Source organism: Mobula hypostoma, chromosome 2, assembly GCF_963921235.1.
Source record: "Mobula hypostoma chromosome 2, sMobHyp1.1, whole genome shotgun sequence".
Lineage (NCBI taxonomy): Eukaryota > Metazoa > Chordata > Chondrichthyes > Myliobatiformes > Myliobatidae > Mobula > Mobula hypostoma.
The window spans coordinates 102,207,401-102,227,770 of NC_086098.1; the positions used below are offsets into that span (position 1 = coordinate 102,207,401).

Consider the following 20,370-nt stretch of genomic DNA (forward strand, 5'->3'; position numbering starts at 1 on the left):
GTGTGGTGGGTTCAAATGCAAATATCTGCATGGATTCATGCAGACTCAAGCAATTATGACTGTCAAAATATTGGTAGTTATCTATACAATGAGGTTCCGGTAGACATCAATGGTGGTGTTGCTTCCCTTTTGAATTCCATACTAAAACTCAGGTAGGATTATTGCTTCCTGAATATTGCTAAGTGGATATTGTCTCCTACCTCCTACCTTGTCCTCTCTCTTCTACCAACTTGTCTCATCCTGCAAGGCCTGTTTTCAGACACCTGATTATTTTGTATTCCAAATGAATACCTGCTAAGAAACTAGTGGCTAGTTCAAAATCTGTTTGTCAGAAATGTGTAGCAATGCAATATCAAATAGATTTTGCAATTTGAAAACATTATTGCAAGCACCAAACACTTGTACAGTTTTGATTATAAATATTAGAACAATAGCAATAACTAAATAATTCAGCTGCCATGGTATTCTCCTTGCTGCTACCAAGTGTTCTGTCATGTGAGGTTCACTGACTGCATCAAATCAGCATTGTCCACTGATTAGCATCATGTTCTCCCATTTTGAATATTTGTGGTCAACATTTATTGTATGCACACACTAACGTCTTTGCTGATATGACATCTGTCACTGCATCCAGGAAAAAATGTGCCCGGAATATTTTGATCCTAAAACAGCACCTGCATGGATTTGTAATGGGTGGGCGACATCTGGCAAATCTGATTTTAATGCTTTGAAGAGGTATTTGAAGTCTTTTAGAGAGGAATGTTTATGGATGTTACTTATATGGATTTTATGAAGCCATTTGATAATGTCCCTCACAACTTTCAGTTCATGTTGTAAGGAACATTATCAAATGACTTCTTAAAATCAGTTAGGCCAACATGTTGACTGAACGCCAAGTGATTCATTGGCAGAATGTGGTAAATTGAGGGACGCAACTATTGACAATATTTTAAAATGATGTAGATGAGGACGTAGAAAATATTGTTGATTTGCGGAACATGGATGTCACTTAAATTCTTCCATAGTTAATTCAATCATGACCTACTGCTAAAGCATAAACATAAAAAAGTCTGCAGATGCTAGAATTCCAAAGCAACACATATAGGTCTTAGCAGCATCTTTGGAAATGAATAAGCAGTCGATGTTTTCTTGGATGATTGCCTCAATGTCCCTGTATTGCATAGGGTCTTTTTTAATTACATTAGAATCAGCATTTGGAAGTCAGTTCAAGATTTTAAAAAAAGAGCCTAAAGGTGAGACAAATATCAAGAATGGGTATCTAGTTTTAGTATTTTATCTATGCTTAAATTTGTTTATTAGCACACTATATGTTGCCATTTATGTCTTGCTGAAAGGCTGCTGCAGAAACTCAAAAACAGGAACTGTGAACTTGGGACAACTGAAGACGGACCACTAAATAAAACTGCGTAATTTCAATAACAGTAGTCATCAGTGCAGTGGCAAGGATGACTTACCCTAGCTTCATTGCCATAGCTCAACAGAATATATATGTTTATCTCTTCTGCTCCATCTTCCTTTCTCATCTTTTATTTTTGTCCCCCACCTTCAGCTCAAATAACTTTCACTGATGATGCAAGTGCAAACAGATGATGTGCATAGTTATCAGAGAAGAAACTAGCCTAGGCACTTATGCTTTCGTCATTGGAAATTATGCTTCAGAAAAAAATGAGCAGATGGATCCCTGACTCTTTATTAATCCTTATCTAGAATGTTATCTTCTATCTTATCGGCTATATTGGAAAATGGTTCTTCCAGTATACGGGGAGGGCAGTTGGAAAGGGAACTCATTCTTAAATATCCCAATGAGAAAAATGTCAGAAGTGATTTTTTATTTTTTGGTTATGCTTATAAAACAGTGGAACCACTGATACTTGAAGTATGGGTGACAGATCAAGAAAGATCAGTACCATAAATTAATTTTCAGTAAATATTCAGTAAAACAAGTGACTATGTTAGAAGTTTCAATAGATAACTACAAATTTCAAGAGCTCATTTCCCCAAAGAATTTTTGTTCTCTGAATTTGATTGCCTAGACTTCCTGATAAACAAAAAGATTTCAATGAAGTTCAATTCATAACATAATGAAGACCACATAGTTAAATTTGTAAAATAAGATTTGAAATACCATATACATATGTTTTGCTTAATAGTTTAGTTATTATCTATTTATACATTTGAAAAGTGCAAGATGAAGGACATGCAGCTTGAACGTTTGGCAGCCCTTCAGCCAAGAACGTAAACACTGTTTCAGTGCTATGTGATCTATTTTGCTGTTATTCAGAGTAATGGGGCAAAAATCATCTTGGTGAAATTACAGTGGTTATGGCATTGGGTTTATGAGGAACAATCCACTTTAACCATACAATTTGCTGCTTGTTGCATTAGAGAGTTCACCAGACATTGTACTTGTCTAGAAATTATTTAATCTGTTCTGACTTTAGTGAGGAACAGGTGTCATTGCTGGCTTTTCACATGCAGGCAAATATTAATTGCGCTCATGTGCCCATTTAGCCTGCCCTTAATAACCCTGACTTGTTCATGAGTAGTAAATGTTTATGCTTCCTCAACGTACAGATGTTTATGAATCATTGCAAGAATTTCCTCATGGTGAAAACCAGTTTCTAGGCAGTGCACCTGGTGACATCATTCTGAGGGACCTTTTGAGCTTTTAACACTGCTTGGAGGAGTTTTAGAATTGAGAATAATTTGTACTCTATTTTGTGGGTTCTGAGGTGATTGCTGTGGCCAATGTGACAACTGCAAACTCATCTGTAGATGGGCCCGATGATGTAGATAGTTTGTGAGCTGATAGCTCCATCTGTTGGTACTGGGCTTCTGTGAGATTCCAGTGCATGGACTCAAGATTCTCAATCCCATCCTGGATGCCTTTTTTCCACTTACACCAGTCATTAATCATTCATTTCCAGGACTGAGTAGAGAAGTGTTATTTTTTCCCACAGAGAATTTGAGCACACTATTCCCCTGTCTGCCTGGTGATCTCAGAGGAATGGATACGGAATCAGAATCAGGTTTATTATCACTGACATATGTCATGAAATTTTTCGTTTGCAGTGCAGTACGTAAATAATTACTATGAGTTTCAATAAGAAATATAAAAACAATAAATAGTGCAAAAAGAGAGCAGATAGTAAGTTAGTGTTCTTGAGTTCATGGACTGCAGAAGAGAAATATTGTTCCGAAAATAGTGAGTATACATTTTTAGGCTTTGACACTTCTACTCTGATGGTAGCAATGAGAACAGGGTATGTCCTGGATGGTGAATGTCCTTAATGATGGATGTTGCCTTCTTCATGTGTTGCATTTTGAAGAGGTCCTTGGTGATAGGGAGGTTGGTGGAGCAGGGTGACTGAGTAAACCCCTCGTAGCTTTTTCAATCCTGTGAGTTGAAGCCTCCTTACCAGGTGATGATGCAACCAGTCAGAATGCTCTCAGTGATACATTTGAAGAAATTTGCTGGAGTATTTAGTGACATACCAAATATCCTCACCACTCCTAATGTGATATAGCTGCTGGCATGCCATATTTGCATTAATATGTTGAGCCCAGGATAGATCCTCGGAGATGTTGACACCCAGGAACTTGAAGCTGCTCACCGTTTCTACAACTGACCCCTCAATGAGTGTGTGTTCTCCCAACCTCCTCTTCTTGAAGTCCACAGTCAATTCCTTGGTCTCACTGATGTTGAGTTCAAGATTTCCATGGCACACCACGAGTCACAGACCTTAAGTTAGAGAGGCAACCATCTAGTACTGCTCCCTTGCTTCTCCCCTAAAGCCAATGTAGAATCTATTTTGCACAAATGTTGAATGTTCCTTTCTGTTTTGTATGTGGCCTATCAGCGGCATTAACAGAGCTCTACCAAGAGGGATTTCTCGCAGGTCAAAGCGGTTATTTAAAAAGGGAGCTTTAAGAGCGATTGTCCATTCTACATGGCCTATCAGCGGCGTCAGCTGAGCTTTAGCAAGAGGGATTTCTCGCAGGTCGAAGGGGTTATTTAAAAAGGGAGCTTCGAGAGTGTTTGTCCATTGCACATTGCCTATCAGCGGCTATAACCGGAGCACCGATCGTAAGTTAGATAGCTGGGGAAGGTTAAGGCATAAAAGGGAGACACTGCCCCGTGGAGCAGTCATCAACGGAGTGATCTGAGGCAGAGTGATAGGGCTTTGGCTCATTCGAGCTTCTGCAATAACAGGTCGAGGCGAGGTAAGTTACCTGTAAGGAATAGAAATACGAAGTATGGCTGTGAGGCAGAATATCCTGGCAGAGAGGTTTGCTAAGACTACTGGGGAGATTTTAAAGTAGAATTGCTGGAATTGGGAACCGAACTGAAGAAACGGAGGAAGGGGCAGTTGGCTCACAAGTAGAGGAAGCTTGGAGACAGTGTGAGAGGGAGGATAGGTGATAGAGAACGGATACTCTCAGACCGATGGTTTGCGATGTGTCTATTTTAATGCAAGAAACATCATGAACAAAGCAGATGAGCTTAGAGCGTGGATCAGTACTTGGAGCTGTGATGTTGTAGCCATTACAGAGACTTGGATGGCTCAGGGGCAGGAATGGTTACTTTGAGTGCCTGGCTTTAGATGTTTCAGAAAGGACAGGGAGTGGCATTGCTGATCAAAGATAGTGTCATGGCTGCAGAAAAGCAGGAAGTCATGGAGGGATTGTCTACTGAGTTTCTGTGGGGTGGAAGTTAGAAACAGGAAGGGGTCTATAACTCTACTGGGTATTTTTTATAGACCACCCAATAGTAACAGGAACATCGAGGAGCAGATAGGGAGGCAGATTCTGCAAAGGTGTAATAATAACAGGGTTGTCATGGTGGGAGATTTTAATTTCCCCAATATTGATTGGCATCTCCCTAGAACTAGGGGTTTAGATGAGGTGGAGTTTATTAGGTGCGTTCAGGAAAGTTTCCTGACACAATATTTAAATAAGCCTTCAAGAGGAGAGGCTGTACTTGATCTGGTATTGGGAAATGAACCTATTCAGGTCTCTCAGTGGGATGCATTTTGGAGATGATGATCACAATTCTCTATCCTTTACCATAGCATTGGAAAGGGATAGGAACAGACAAGTCAGGAAAGCGTTTAATTGGAGTAAAGGGGAATATGAAGCTATCAAGCAGGAACTTGGAAGCATAAATTGGAAACAGATGTTCTCACAGAAATGTACAGCAGAAATGTGACAAATGTTCAGTGGATATTTGAGATACGTTCCAATGAAACGGAAAAGATGGTAGGGTACAGGAGCCGTGGTGTACAAAGGCTGTTGAAAATCTAGTCAAGAAGATAAGAAAAGCTCATGAAAGGTTCAAAAAACTAGGTAGTGATAGAGATCTAGATGATTATAAGGCTAGCAGGAGGGAGCTTAGGAGAGCCAGAAGGGGCCATGAGAAGGTCTTAGTGAGCAGGATTGAAGAAAACCCCAAGGCATTCTACAAGTATGTGAAGAGCAAGAGGATAAGACATGAGAGAATAGTACCAATCAAGTGTGACAGTGGAAAAGTGTATATGGAACCAGAGGAGATAGCAGAGGTACTTAACAAATACCTTGCTTCAGTATTCACTACGGAAGAGGATCTTGGCAATTGTAGGGATGACTTACAGTGGATTGAAAAGTTTGAGCATAGAGACATTAAGAAAGAGGATGTGCTGAAGCTCTTGGAAAGCATCAAGTTGGATAAGTCACTGGGACCGGATGAGATGTACCCCAGACCACTGTGGGAGACGAAGGAAGAGATTGCTGAGCCTCTGGCGATGATCTTTGCATCTTCAGTGAGGATGAGAGAGGTTCCAGAGGATTGGTGGGTTGCAGATGTTGTTCCTTTATTCAAGAAAAGGAGTACAGATAGCCAAGGAAATTATAGATCAGTGAGTCTTACTTCAGTGGTTGGTAATTTGATGGAAAAGATCTTGAGAGGCAGGAATTATGAATATTTGGAGAGGCATAATATGATTAGGAATAGTCAGCATGACTTTGTGAAAGGCCATAGTCTGATTGATGCCTTATAAGTCTTGATTGATTTTTTTGAGGATGTGACTAAACACGTTGATGATGGTAGAGCAGTAGGTGTAATGTATATGGATTTCAGCAAGGCATTTGATAAGGTCCCCCATGCAAGGCTTATTGAGAAAGTAAGGAGGAATGAGATCCAAGGGGACCTTGCTTTGTGAATCCAGAATTGGCTTGCCCACAGAAGGCAAAGAGTGTTTGTACATATATTCTGCATGGAGATCAGTAACCAGTGGTGTGCCTCAGGGATCTGTTCTGGGACCCCTACTCTTTGTGATTTTTATAAATGACCTGGATGCAGAAGTGGAGGAATGGGTTAGTAAATTTGCTGATGACATAAAGGTTGGGGGTAATGTAGATAGTGTGGAGGGCTGTCAGGTTGCAGCGGGACATCGACAGGATACAAAACTGGGCTGAGAAGTGGCAGATGGAGTTCAACCCAGTTAAGTGTGAGGTGGTTCCTTTTGGTAGGTTAAATACGGTGGCAGAATATAGTATTAATCATAAGACTCTTGGCACTGTGAAGGATCAGAGGAATCTTGGGGTCCGAGTTCATAGGATACTCAAAGCTGCTGCGCAGGTTAACTCCGTGGTTAAGAAGGCATATGGTGCATTGGTCTTCATCAAACATAAGATTGAGTGTAAGAGCCGAGAGGTAATGTTACTGCTATATAGGACCTTGGTCAGACCCCACTTGGAGTACTGTGCTCAATTCTGGTCACCTCACTATAGGAAGGATGTGGGAACTATAGAAATAGTGCAGAGGAGATTTACAAGGATGTTGCTTGGGTTGGGAAGCATGCCTTATGAGAATAGTTTGAGTGAACTTGGCCTTTTCTCCTTGGAGTGGCAGCAGATGAGAAGTGACTTGATAGAAGTATATAAGATGATGAGAGGCATTGATTGTGTGGATTGTCAGAGGCTTTCCCCAGGGCTGAAATGGCTAGCACAAGAGGGCGCAGTTTTAAGGTGCTTGGAAGTAGGTATAGAGGGGATGTCAGGGTAAGTTTTTTACGCAGAGAGTGGTGAGTGTGTGGAATAGGCTGCTGGTGATGGTGCTGGAGGCAGATACGATGGGATCTTTTAAGAGACTGCTGGATAGGTACATGGAGCTGAGAAAAATAGAGGGCTATGGGTAACTCTAGGTCATTTCTAAAGTAAGTACATGTTCGGCACAGCATTGTGGGCCGAAGGGCTTGTGTTGTGCTGTAGGTTTTCTATATTTCTAAATGTTGTTCTGGTTATTTTGCTGTTTATTTTGCGTACATGTGAATTATGTATAATTTATGTTAATTTAAGATTATGTTAACTTGCATTGACATCAGTAAACTTGAACTTGACCCATAATCTGCTGCCAGAAAGTTATACAACATGTAAAACAAGACCTTTGGTCTAACTCATCCATACTGACTTAACGTGCCTACCTGAGCCTGTTCTATTTGTCTGTATTTGACCCTTATCTAAACTTTTCTTATCATGTAACTGTCCAGTGACCACCGTTGTAATGTTGTCATCAAGCCCTTGGAAATATAAAGATACATAACTGCATAATAATGAGTTGCTGCTGGTCAAACCTTTGCGATATCAAAGTGGCTTCCATATTTATTAAGCCACTAAAACATGTTGCTTGTCTACAAGAATCCATGTGAGAGGTTTGCCCATCAACATTTCTACTGCATTTCTCAAAAAAAAGATTTCTGGTTATAGCTTCACACATCAAAGTTGCTGGGGAACGCAGCAGGCCAGGCAGCATCTCTAGGAAGCGGTACAGTCGACATTTCAGGCCGAGACCCTTCGTCCTGACCTGCCTGGTCTGCTGAGTTCACCAGCAACTTTGATGTGTGTTGCTTGAATTTCCAGCATTTGCAGAATTCCTGTTGTTTCCGGTTATAGCTTGGTGCTTTCTCTGTTTGACCTGAGAGATAAATAAACGTGTTATAGTGGAATTAGCTAAAGAATTTTGGGTTACCAGCTTGTGGGTTCCCTGTTGTTTACCTTCTCAATAATATTGCAGCCATTTGTATTTACTCGTAGAAAGTGTTTCGAGAATACATCTGATTCATGTTTCTAAAGAATTCTTTTGAATACTAAATATCAGAATTAGATATATTGAATCATTTAACTTTGTATAAGTTAGCTCTGTTCTTGGTTGAATTATAATCATACTTAGCAATGCTTAAGTTTTTGAACAAAGTAAAAATGTGGTAACAGTTAACAGTAAATAATTTACTGCTCTGTTGGTTAATTCTGCTAAGTCTCTTCGAATTGTATTGTGTTTATATTTTGTCTTTTTAATTTTAAACAAATCAAATGTGTAACATTTTTAATTGCCTTTGGTAAGGTATGTATATTTTTTCAACCTTAAATTAAAGAAGTGGTTTGCATTCCATCTTGCCATAGTAGCTAACTGTTTGCTAATGTGACCCTTACCATCCATTGAACTCTTGCTGCTCTTTACACAGTACCATAGCTCATTCAAACTTCTGACCTTAGTTATCAAGTAAACTATCAGCAAAAGGTATTTTCTAGCTCAAAGTGAGTGTGCAATTTGAAACCCTTTCAGGATTTAAGGAGGATATTGAGATGTCTGACTCTGACCCTCAGGGACCATATTTCTCATTAGCTTACCAGAGTGATAGAGGTATAAGAACTATAATTGTTAATGTTGTTGATAGTTTCAATATCCTAAGGCTCTTGGCTACTGTAAGTAGCACCATGATTTGTGGAAATCTGATGTGTGGAAATCTACCAATGCAAGATTTTCTTCTGTTGTGTTAAGAGCTTTTGCTATTAAAGTAGAATTCTGCTGAAAACATTCAAAATCTTGGCTTTAAAACTTTCAAAGTAACAAAAAACTTGGATAAGGTATGAGCACCTACTTAGACTAGCTCTCAGAGCTCGCATGTTAGAAGTCAAGAAGACGTTTTCATTGCAAACACTCAAGCGCATTTTGACCATAGTTGACCTGAACTGACAATTTGATAAATTAATTCATGTCAATGTAAAAGTTTTGAATATGTTTACCTTTTGATCTTCAACCACTCTTTGAATAACATAATTTTAAAGTGTGTGGAAATCTCATGCAAAGTAGTGCAATAAGTGTTAAACATTTAAAAGATCTTTTAATATTTACTAACGATTCTCTCATAACATTGTGTTAGGAAATATTTTAACTATTTTGTTACATTACTAGTGAATAGTGAAGATACTGTACCTGCTGGTAAGAATAATCTTAAAGATTCTCGGCGTAGTAAAGAGTTTCTGTTTTATCTCTGGAAAATTACTTCTTGTGGTTCATTCGATAGATATGTGATGTATGTTTCTCAAATACTGCACATATTCTTCTAAATTGCTATTCAGTGCACAGGAATTTGGAGCTGAACTGTAACATATCACTTTAAGATCGCCACTCTTATTTACTTTGAGTTATAGATTGTATTGGAAGTTACCTCAAATGTATATCCAAGATGCCCTCGCCAGTGTCATGGCATAAGGCCATCAAATTTTGGTTTAGTTTTTGCCTTTTTTTGATTGAATCAATCTTTTAAAACTAATGAGATCATGGCACAAAACAATGAATTTAGCCATCACTTTTTTTTCCGAAGTGAATTTATTTTCAAAGTGCATAAATTGCACCATATACAACCCTGCGATTCGTTTTCTTACAGGCATACTCAGTAAATCCAATAACCATAATAGAATCAATGGAAAACAACACCCAACAGGACTTAGAACCACTGAGCAAAAGACAACAAGCTGTGCAAATACTAAAAAAAATAATAATATAAACAAATAAGTAATAAATATGGAGAATGTGAGATAAAGAACCCTTCAAAGTGAGTCTATCAGTTGTGGGAACAATTCGGTGATGGAGCAAGTGAAGCTGAGTAAAGTTATCCCATCTGGTTCAAGAGCCTGATGTTGAATCTGGTGGTGTGAGTCCTGAGGCACCTGTGTAATATTCAAATATTTACATCTGAAAATCTTCATGTATGTATGCTTCACAACAGGGAAAGGACCCTGTGAATGTTTAGGAACACACACAAGGTGCTGAAGGAAGAGAGCAAGTCAGGCAGCCTCTATGGAGAGGAATAAACAGTCAATATATTGGCCCGAGACCCTTCAGAACTGGAAAGGAAGTGGGAAGAAGGTAGAAAAGTGGGGGGGTGGGGTGGGTGGAGGAGTACAAGCTAGCAGGTGATAGATGGATTTTTAATTAAAATTTCAATTGATTTGTGCTATTAAAACGTATTTTACAAACAGATAGCCTGCCACCATAAGTGACACAATCAAGATCAGTTATAGCATCTGAGAGGCATTAGTCTGCAAGCTTCATTTTGAGTGCAGGAGCTCTTTAAACCCACACGCTGGGGAAGAAATATTAAATTCTTTGTAATTGAATCATTAAAAAAGAGGAAGTAAGTTTTATAACTACCCTAACTAGAAGAACAAAATATAAAGGGAATATGAACAGGAGATGATGCAAATATAGTGTCTGGATACAGAAGGTTAAGAGCAAATTTCTGTAAGAAAAATAAAATTATACTAGAAACACATCCAACCACAAACTAAAGTAGGATGTCCCTTTTCTTTTGCTCCTTTGCAGGAAAATTAGTAGACCAAGTTCAATTCTGTTAATTTTTCAGAACCCCACCGTGGATACCAAATTTTTGGTCTCTATAATTGGATTTTCTTAGAAAGAACATATGATTCATTAGTCTTTCTGGGAAAGAAACTGGCACTGTTATCCTGTGTACCTCAATGCCTATTATTGTAGTCAATCCTTAACTACATTCAGATGCAAATAGAGATGGAAAGTAAGTGCTGGCGCTGTCAACGAAATACTGCATGCATCCTGTACATAGAACAGTACAGGCCATTGGTCTATAATGTTTTACTGGCATTTTAACTTACTTCAAGAACAATCAAATACTTCCCTTTACTAGAGGCCTTCATTTTTGTTTCATCCATTGGCTTTTCTAAGAGTCTCCCTAATGTATCTGCCTCTACTGCCACCCCTAGCAGTGTGTTCCACACACTTACCTTGAACATTCACCCACCCACCCCCCACCCCATACTTTCCTCCAATTATCTTAAAATTATACCTTTTCATATTAACGATTTCTGCCTGGAAAAAAGGGTGCTGGCCCTCGACTCTAGCTATGCCTCTTATCATCTGATAACTCTCTATCAAGTCACCTCTCATCCTTCTCCGCTCCAAAGAGAAAAGCCCCAGCTCATTCAACCTCTCCTCATAGGACATACTCTCAAATCGAGATAGCATCCTCATACATCTCCTCTGAAGCTTCCACATCCTTTCTGTAACCAGAACTGAACGTACTACCCCAAGTGTGGTCCAACCAGAGTTTTATAGAGCTGCAAAATTATTTTGTGGCAGGTGAACTCAGTCCCCTGACAAATGAGCGCCAACACACCTTCACATTGTTAAGAATCTTATCATTGACCTTGTACTCTGCCTTCACATTTGACCTTACAAAGCACACCCTTCATTCTTTTCCAGATTGCCCCGTCTGGTATTTCACAGCCCAGCTCTGCATCCTGTGAATATCCCATTGTAACCTTTGACAACATTCTACAATATCCACAATACCACCAACCTTCGTGTCACCTACAAATTTACTAACTCAGTCTTTCACTTCCTCATTCAAGTCACTTATATAAATCACAAAGAGTAGGGATCCCAAATCAGATCTCTGCAGAACATCACTGGCCATGGACCTCCAGGCAATACGCTCAGTATGCAACCACCCTTTGCCTTCTGTTGGCTAACCAATTTTGAATCTACACAGCCAAAGATCCTATGCTTCATGACTTCCTGAACATGGAGAACCTTGTCAAACACTTTAATAAAAAACATATACGCCACATCTGTTTCATTAAAACAATAGGTTTTCGGTCTGGCTGAGTGTGACAGAAAGGCACAAACTCCAATTATCTGCTTAGAACTACAAAAACTTTGTTTCTTCGGACAGAACAGAGCAAGCATTAAAATACTTATCTGGGTATGTGCAGGCCCCTTTGACTGCAGCACATCAACTACTCGATCCGCAGTGCTGTTCAGGACCAGCCTATTGGTATGCAGACATCCCATCCTGCAAAAACTCATTTCAAGGAGGTAGCTCCCCCCACCACCACCCCCGGTCGACCCCCAACGGGGTATGTAATACTTCATTTAGTGATTTTCTCTAATCTGTAAACCAAGTCGGGTGTATGCAGGAAATGTAACATTAAAATATGTACTTATATTATCATGTTTATTCTATTACAACCTTAAGCAAGTCTACAGGGAGTTTGGCCTCATCACGTAAGATATCAATAGAATCGCTCCTTAGCAGCTGACCAGGTAGTTTAAATAACATTAGCTATGCTAATGAACGAATGACACTTGTTAAACTCACCTCAACATGTCTTTTACATTTTAACCCACCATGGGTAATAGAAAAGTCACTGTTGCAAACAATACAGCGAGCAACACTGTCATTATTTTTGAGGTCGACTGTAAAGCCTGCCCACAGAGAAAACTGATTGGTCTCTCTTCGCTAAGTTGACCTATCAGGTTGCTTGCTTTTGCTCTTCCTCTCCCTCTCCCTCTCAAAAAAATCGATTTCCGGGATATTGTATGTAATTTCTGGGTGTCAGGGAGCCGCTATCAATATGCAGGAGACTCCCGGAACTTCCGGGAGAGGTGGGATGTCTAGGTATGCCTTGACAAACTACCCTACTCCCACGACCGCTCTGCACTTGTACCCCTTCCTCTGATAGGAAATGTTGCAGTAAGTAGACCAATATTTACCACCATGTCAAACCACCGAATCAGGACTAATTATCACTTGTCTTCACTCTTCATTCATATTAGCCATTTCTTTCATTTTCCCATGATTGTTCTGATGGTATTGCAGTCTCATGGCCTATTCCCATTGTAGTCATCGAAGTTCTGTTACATTCAAAACCACAGTAGTGATGAGACATTCAACAAGCACAAAGTTCATCCCTTTACCATACAACTTCCACTTTCTACCTTCATTAATCAACACACACAAAATGCTGGAGCAACTCAGCAGGCCACGCAACATCTATGGAATAGAGTAAACAGTTGACATTTCGGGATGAGATCTTTCATTAGGACTACCTTCCTTCATTAATTTGTTTTATCACTACCTCAGAATTCATTCAGGCTTGTGAGGCACAACGCGCCCCTCAAAGCCATGTTGACTGTCACTAATCAGACTGTGCTTCTCTAAATGCTCATAAATCTTTTCTCTCAAGAATCCTCTTCAATTGTTTGTCCACTGCTGATATAAGAGTCACTGGTCTATATTTCCCAGGATTATCCCTATTACATGGATATTATTGTTATTATTATCATCCCTATTATTCCTGAAAAAGAGATAAATAAAAATAAAACTTTGAAAGATCAACTCTCAGTTAATCTTGGATTAATCATATGTGTGTTGCAATCCTGTACAATTCTATCATAGATATTGTGAACTACCCTTAAAGGATTAAAATAATGTCAGGGAACAGAATGACAATTTACTCCAAGTCTTCACTTTCCAATTTTACAATACTTCTTGTAAAATTGCAGCATGGTAGCATAGTGATTAGCACAATGCTTTACAATACCAGCAACCTGGTTTCAATTCCCACCGCTGCCTGTAAGAAGTTTGTATGTTCTCCCCATGATCGCTCTGGTTTCCTCCCACAGTCCAAAGACGTATCTGTTGGTAGGTTAATTGGTCATTGTAAATTGTTCCATAATTAGGCTGGGATTAAATTGGGGATTGCTGTGCTGTGTGGCTCAAATGGCCGAAACAGCCATTTGTCAATAAATAAATAAATTGTCCTGTTATAGCCCGTGATTTGAATACCTTTGAATACTACACTTTCATCCACTTTGAATGGTGTTCTCCTGGAATCTGACTGAAATTTCTCCTTCACTCGTTTATGACCTCTAGAATTAATTTCTTTGTTTTTTTCCTCTTGAAGAAGTAATTAAGGTAAACTTTATATAAGCTACTTGATGTTTAAAACGTATGTAATATCATTCTTAAACTCTTTTCTACCTGTAATAGAGACTTGACTTTTAAAAAAAGTGTCATGCATGACTTTTTACGGATGATTTATAAATTAATAACTTAAAATACAGCTACAAAAGTGAACTGCGCTCCAGTGTACACAGTGGAATCTGTAGAAATAATGCAGTGTTGTTATGTCATCTTCATGTGTTACAGATTAATCAGCATCACACTAAAGTCTGGTGTCCATTAACTACAACTTCATTGTTCATCTCTCATCAGGCAAACAATTTGAGGATTAGATCTTATTCAATTTCAATAGCCAGGTGAAAATATAGTAAGGCAACTTCACATTACACCCCGTGACATTTAGGTTGTTCCTCTGGTATCACAAATGGTTAGCTTTAAAATCAAAAAGTTGCTGCAGGCAAACTGAATGCATGGTCATGTTTGCATCCAGTCACATTGAACGAGTAAAGTTGTGGCATAGAAATTCTTCTATAGTAGAAAACATTTCCCAGGGAGTATGTGGCAATTCAAAACCTTATTATGTTCAAAAGCAGTTACAATTAAGCAATTGAGCATACATGCCTTGGGTGAATTGATAAATTTTCTTTCTAGTTCTGCTATTGTTGAGTTAGTAGAGGAAGTCAGATATGTTAGGATTGCAGCACCGGTAGGGAAAAGAACCTGGAATATGGAGAATAGAAGCTAAGATATCCCATGTTGATGTGTGGAATTTTAGGAACTTCAGAGGGTGGCGTCATCAGGAATGTAGTTTCCAGATATGTGATCAAATGCTGGTGAGGATATGGAGCTTATGCATCTATTCAGTCCACAGCAAGGAGGACTGTCAGAGATTGAACTCACCATCTCGTCTAAGTTTGGGGTGAAGTGCTCTAATACATAATCTGACTGGACCATGGGTGTGGAGAATAACGGATGTCCACTGCAGACATGAACAGAGTTTCTAAAGACATGCAAGATAAAGAAAAATATTTAACAAACTATCTACAGGAAAACTGATGCTTCCGAATCCACAGAAGTAATGATTTCAACGTTGGCTCTCCTTAACAATGTGAAGCTGGTTTTAACCTTTCTTTTTGTTTGGTATGAGTAGCCTGCACATTCATTGGCCTCATTTGTTGAAATTAATTTATGCCAATGATATCAAAGCATGTCAGTTGTCATCAGTGGTACCTCTCTGCATTACAGAAGTATGCCTCTATGCAGGAAGGGTCATGGTTGAATATGCTGAAGCATATAAGATGCACACAAAACTGCTCATTGCAACTACATTTTTAATAATGTTAGCCCATGTAGCACTGATAGTTCTTACCCACTATTTGGAATTCTCATACTGTCCTTATGGTATGACAATGAGTAATGTGGTGTGGAGGATATGGGGCAAGGAAGACTAATGGTTGATTTACTTTGACTGGTCCTGTTATATCATTTACTATTACTGAAGCAGTGGAGTGGGTATCTGTCAGCATTCATACTGATGACACCCACAGACATACACATGTTTCCTATTTATAGATCCTTAGAGTTAGGGGTGGTCTCCAAAGGGCCTTCCTGCAGGTTCTCTTAGAGAAAATATGGCAACAGATACATTGAATAAAGTCAGAGAGAAAGAATCATTTCCATAACATTGACTGACTAGGTGCATTATTTCCTATCCTTCTAAATTAGCACACATAAGTTCAGAAAGGTTGGCTTACAAGTGAAATGTTCTGTCCAGGTAGAAGATTATATAATTATTAAACAAAGATCTATTTTATCATTAGAATGAAGGAATATGTTCTTTTAGCATTCTTGAGGTCACTTCAGTTAGGACAACCTGAAATGACAACTTTTTACAATTTTCTCAAAAAGTTGCTCAATTTTAAAATGGGAATAAATTATAACATGTCTTATTTGATGTACCTATTTTTAAAATAACACCTGTTTGTTTTTCGCAGCCAACCGCACAGAAATAAATAATTAATATACTTACATTCTTAAGCAAAATCAATATGATATCTTCATTAGGGAAGGCACAAGCAATCTCCCGGATGTATGGATGGGTCAAGGACATAGGGTAACAGAGGAACTGAAACAGATTGACATTAGGAAGGAAACGGTGATGAGTAGACTGATGGGACTGAAGGCTAACAAATCCCCAGGTCCAGATGGTCTGCATCCTAAAGGAGGTGGCTCTGGAAATTGCGGATGCATTGGCGATCATTTTCCAATGTTCCTTAGATTCAGGATCAGTTCCTGAGGATTGGCGAATGGCTAATGTTATCCCACTTTTTAAGAAAGGAGGGAGGGAGAAAACAGAACTATCGCCCTGTTGGCCTAATATCAGTAGTGGGGAAGATGCTAGAGTCCATTATTAAAGATGAAATAGTGGCATATCTTGATAGCAGTGATAAGATTGGGCCGAGCCAGCATGGATTTACCAAGGGCAAATCACGCTTGACTAATCTTTTGGAGTTTTTCGAGGATGTAACCAGGAAGATAGACGCGGGAGATCCAGTGGATGTGGTGTACCTTGACTTTCAGAAGGCATTTGATAAGGTACCACATAGGAGATTGGTGGGTAAAATCAGAGCTGATGGCGTTGGGGGGAGGATATTGACATGGATAGAAAACTGGTTGGCAGATAGAAAGCAAAGGGTAGCAGTGAATGGGTGTTTCTCGGAATGGCAGGTGGTGACTAGTGGGGTGCCACAGGGCTCAGTATTGGGACCACAGCTGTTTACAATTTACGTCAATGATTTAGAGGAAGGCATTGTGAATAACATCAGCAAGTTTGCTGATGATACTAAGCTGGGTGGCAGTGTGACATGTGATGAGGATGTTAGGAGAATTCAAGGTGACTTGGATAGGCTGGGTGAGTGGGCAGAAACTTGGCAGATGGCGTTTAATGTGAATAAGTGTGAGGTTATTCACTTTGGGAGCAAGAACAGGAACGCAGATTATTATCTGTTAGGTAAGGGAGAAATACAAAGAGATCTAGGAGTACTTGTTCATCAGTCTCTGAAGGTGAATGAGCAAGTGCAGCAGGCAGTGAAGAAGGCTAATGGAATGTTGGCCTTTATTACAAAGGGAATTGAGTACAAGAGCAAGGAAATCCTTTAGCATTTGTACAGGACCCGGGTGAGACCACACCTGGAATATTGTGTGCAGTTTTGGTCTCCAGGGTTAAGGAAGGACATCCTGGCTGTGGAGGAGGTGCAGCGTAGGTTCACTAGGTTAATTCCTGGGATGTCCGGACTGTCTTACGCAGAGAGGTTATAGAGACTGGGCTTGTACACGCTGGAATTAAGGAGATTGAGGGGGGATCTGATTGAGACATATAAGATTATTAAGGGATTGGACAAGATAGAGGCAGGAAATATGTTCCAGATGCTGGGAGAGTCCAGTACCAGAGGGCATGGTTTAAGAATAAGGGGTAGGTTATTTAGGACAGAGTTGAGGAGGAACTTCTTCTCCAAGAGAGTTGTGGAGGTGTGGAACGCGCTGCCTCAGAAGGCAGTGGAGGCCAATTCTCTGGATGCTTTCAAGAAGGAGCTAGATAGGTATCTTATGGATAGGGGAATCAAGGGTTATGGGGACAAGGCAGGAACCGGGTATTGATAGTAGATGATCAGCCATGATCTCAGAATGGCAGTGCAGGCTCGAAGGGCTGAATGGTCTACTTCTGCACCTATTGTCTATTGTCTATTGTCTATTGATATTTTAAATGTGACTTAAATTTTGGTCAAGGAGATGTGTTTGAGCAAGGAAGAGAGGGAATTGAGAAATTTAAAGGTGCAGGAAAGATGTTTTCTCATTTGGGACCTGAAAGAGCAACCACAAATAATGCACATTTCACAAACTGCCTTTTTGTAAAGAAGTTTGTTTTTAATATAATACTCCAGTGCAGTGTTGAATTTTCATATAGTTCACCAGTGTATTTTTAAACTGATTTAATCAGTCATGTAGGTCTATACTTCAATCATATTCACTTCATCTTTTGATTTTGTGCACTGCTTGTATAGCACCTTATAATGTCTGCTTATTTTTAAGTATTATTGTTGAGTAGCCATTTACTGTTTAGCAAAAGAATTCATAACTTACAATTTGAATATCTTGATTAACTTGTTTTTTTTAAGTACAGGTCAAAATTAGGCCAGATTCAAAATAACGATAGGTGATAGTTTCTTTATAAAAGTGCATTTATCTGCTCTCCATTTAAGGGGAGGCATTTGTAAATGTTGTACCTGAAACCGTCAGCAAACTAGTCCGTATTCCATACTAACTACCTGACAGTACAATATGGAATGGCACAATTTTTGTTAATATTTCACCCTATTAAATAGTTGGAGCATGAAATCTGTAAAATTTTCAGCTGAGACTAAAATTGGACCTAAATGCTGACACTGTTTGGCTAATTCAAAACCCAATTAGAATCCTTATGATGTAATAATGGTGGAAACAAAATATAAAACTAACTGTCTCCAGCAATTCAGATTTACATTATATTTCTTTGTGTACTGTAGTTAATGGAGTTTTGATTGTTTATATAACATTGGCAAGAATGGGTGAAAATATTACCTATTTAATTTTAAATGAACAAGAAATTAGTTGTTTTAAGGTCACATGCTAAATATATTTTAATATATCTGGTGTAGTCTGTTGTTAATAATTAATACCAGAAAATGGTCCAGATGAGTAATCATTGGATTTTAAAGACATAAAATGTATTTGTTGTGTTCTGTATCCAACTAATCTGAAAATGACCTGCTGAGTAGTTCCAAGATTGCTGTGTTATAAGCCATTTGCTGCACAGATTGAGGTTTTCATTCAAGGGGTGCAGAGCGACATAGAGCACAGTTACCTTATTCAATCCATTCTACTGCAGACTTAAAGAACAGTAGCTGAGTTGGAACCAGTGTTCATCTTACCATTGTCAATCACTGTCTGTTAACATTTGTGAGAGTAGATGTCTTTATTCAAAGACAGCTGGGCAAACCAGAAATGCAGACTAGTAGTAAGCAATTTGCTTGGACTGCACAAGACAAACAAAGGCAGAACACAGAAGCCAGCCCTTCACATAGGAATATAATGGGATATGGTGACCTTTTGGCACTCCATTCAATTCCATTCTCTGTTACACAAAAAGATTCAGTCTCTGTTGTCAATTTAGTTTAATTAGTGGCATGATGCAGATAAGAAAATGAACCTCACTTATGTTCCACCTACAACTGTGGACTAGAACTCAAGTGGAGAAGTATTCGTTCTTAAATGTCTAAGAAGTTTGCAATTTGCAAAAAAGGTAAAAAGAATATGTCCTTATCAATGGCATAACCAAGATATGGCATTCCCTGAAGACTGATGAGATACGAAAATGAGTCAAAAGCACCTTAGTAAATAGAAGTCAGAGCAGTCTGAAGAGTCTTAAAAAGGAAAATGTCCCAAAGAAAGGGAACAGTGCAAACAAGCCTGGAAAGGGTTCAGAGTAAATATGGCACTGCATTCCTAGATTGGAATGCCTAAACATTGCAAAAGCTGCAGAAGTCTACACAGATCAAGATCTTTGTTTGCAGTCGTATTCTTAATGAAAATGAGCCTCATTTGGTTTCCTGTTACCTTCGTCTGAATTTTCTAAGAAATAAATCATCTTACAATTTAAATGTTCCTTCATTTTATCCAAGTTTTCCCTCCTTCCAGTCCTCTTTTTGAAGAACTAGAACTTTCTTTAAGTACTTCAGGAACTCGACTAACTGCACATTTGATCTGTAAGCAATGACATGATCACATAGTCCAATCTATCATAATCTAACATCTCCCATCTAGGCTGACCATCATAACATACATTATTCCCATTTTGTTTTCCTTTTGACTTTGTTAATCAGCATGATCTTTGCCATTCTCCATCCTCCAGGCTCAATAAATTCCTATTTTCTTTAACTTGTCCTCCAATCCCATAACCCAGTCAACTCGTGCTGTTTGTATGTTTCCAAGGTAATGAATTAAAATTCTCATCTCCAGGGTATCTTGTGCACTTGCCATCTATCCTTTTTTCTAATTCCCATTCCAATCCCATCACCTGTCCGGGCATTTTGTGTTTCCTGTTCCCCTACCTCATGGTTGTTCATCCATCAAGTGCAATTTCAACCCTATTTTCACAAAGCCTGTATTTCCAAATAAGCCTTTTGTTATCTTTCTTAACTAATTTGTCAGCTTTCATAACTAATTCATTGTCAGCTTGAGTTTATGTTTTTGCCAGTCTATCTGTAAATTT

At 39.0% G+C, this 20,370-nt stretch overlaps 1 protein-coding gene across 1 annotated transcript in view; it reads left to right on the forward strand.

Moving 5' to 3' along the window:
- The window catches only part of ascc3 (activating signal cointegrator 1 complex subunit 3), a 399,975-nt gene that overhangs the window by 311,256 nt on the left and 68,349 nt on the right, over positions 1 to 20,370 (forward strand). The window lies entirely within an intron of this gene.